A 1842-nucleotide genomic window follows, 5' to 3' on the forward strand; every position below is an offset into this window, starting at 1 on the left:
GCCTGGCATACGGAAAAGTATGTTACTCGTGTAATGGCCGGAACCACTTCGCGTCTTGTTGCAGTGAGAAAAAGCGCGTGTATTAAGTGCAACATCAGAGCGACGACTTCGAAGTACTGAATGTCGCCTGCAGCTGCGCAAGCAGAGAACGGGACTGGCGTGTGAACGCATGCATTATCGGCAAGTACATCCCCTATAAGGTGGACACAGCATCGCAGGCCACTTTCAATGTTTTGCAAATTCAAGACGACAACCCTGATGCCCAGTAGCGCAGTTCTGAGATCATATGGTGGCAACACGATCAAGCACATCTGCAAGTTTTCAGTGCTTTTCCAGATTGATAGTCGCAAGGCGTGCGCAGAATTTTTTCTAGTAAAGAAGGACCACAGCACTATCTTAGGATTGGACACCAGCGAGAAGCTTGGAATCGTACAGCGGGCTGTTGACAGCGTGACGACAAACGACACCGAAGAAATTGTCAAGGAGTTTCCACGTCTTTTCCACGGAACAGGATGCGTCCCACGTGAATACAAGATTGAGCTGCACAGGGATGCCGTGCCAGTCGTCCAGCCAGCTTGGAGGGTTACCCTGTCCCTGCGTGAGCCTCTACGTACTGAACTGGACAGAATGGAAAAGGAGAGCATCATCCAGAAGGTCAGCATCTCCACAGATTCGGTAAGCCCCCTTGTCATTGTATTAAAGAAAGACGGCAAATCGCGGGTCTGCATGGACCCTAGACGCATCAACAAAAACATCAAGAGGAAACACTACCAAATGCCGCGCCGAGAGGATATTGAAGCAGACTTGGCAGGCGCGAAGTTCTTTTCGAGGCTCGATGCAAATGCGGGATTTCATCATATCACATTAGACGAACAATCGTCGAAGCTATGCACATTGGCGACGCCTTTTGGCCGGTATTGCTTTCTTCATCTACTGTTCGGTATAGCGTCGGCGAGTGAAGTGTTTCAAAAGGCCCTTAACTAGGTTTTTCATGGTCTTGACGGTGTAGGCGTGTACGGAGACGATGTGTTAATTTGTGGAGGGAGCAGGGCTGAGCATGATGAGAGGTTGCGCAGAGCATTAGAAACAGCTGAGCAAGCAGGCCTTACCTTCAATGCATCCAAATGTCGCTTCGGCCAACAAGAAGTGCTCTTGTAGGGTGACATCATTAGCGACAAGGGTATTAGGCTGAATCCTGATCTTGTTGACGGCCTTTTGTAAATGCCAAGACCTCGGGACAAATTGGCTGTCTAAAGGCTACTGGGAGTAGTTAACTACTTCAGCAAGTACCTACCAGCTCTCTCACAGCGTGTGTCTACTTTACGTTCTCTCATGAAACATGGTGCCATCTTTGATTCGACACCAAACCACGAAAGCGAATGGTAGGCTATATGACGGGATTTAGGTAATGCCTCAGTGCTTGCTATACTTGATCCAAATCGGTTGACAAAGGTAACTGCAGATGCCTCTCATAGTGGGGTCGGCGCGCCACTTCTGCAACGTCATGGAGACTGCTGGCAGCCGGTAGCCTATGCGTCGAGAGCTTTAACATAATCGGAGCAAAGATAATAACAGATTGAAAAAGAGGCTTTCGCTTTAGTTTTTCGTTGTGAAAAATTCAATAATTTTCTTTATGGCCGCACCCTCACCCTCGAAAGTGATCACAGTTCCCTGATAGACATGTCAAAAAAGTCATAAGCGATATGCCACTCAGAGTGCAACGATTTCTTTTAGATTGATGAAGTATGATTACAAGGTGACGTACATTCCTAGTAAACAGATGGCCCTTGCTGATATGTTGTCCCGATCACCTGTTCCTGGAATCAAGGGAGCTGCAGGCAC

Source organism: Rhipicephalus microplus, chromosome X (genome assembly GCF_043290135.1).
Source record: "Rhipicephalus microplus isolate Deutch F79 chromosome X, USDA_Rmic, whole genome shotgun sequence".
Lineage (NCBI taxonomy): Eukaryota > Metazoa > Arthropoda > Arachnida > Ixodida > Ixodidae > Rhipicephalus > Rhipicephalus microplus.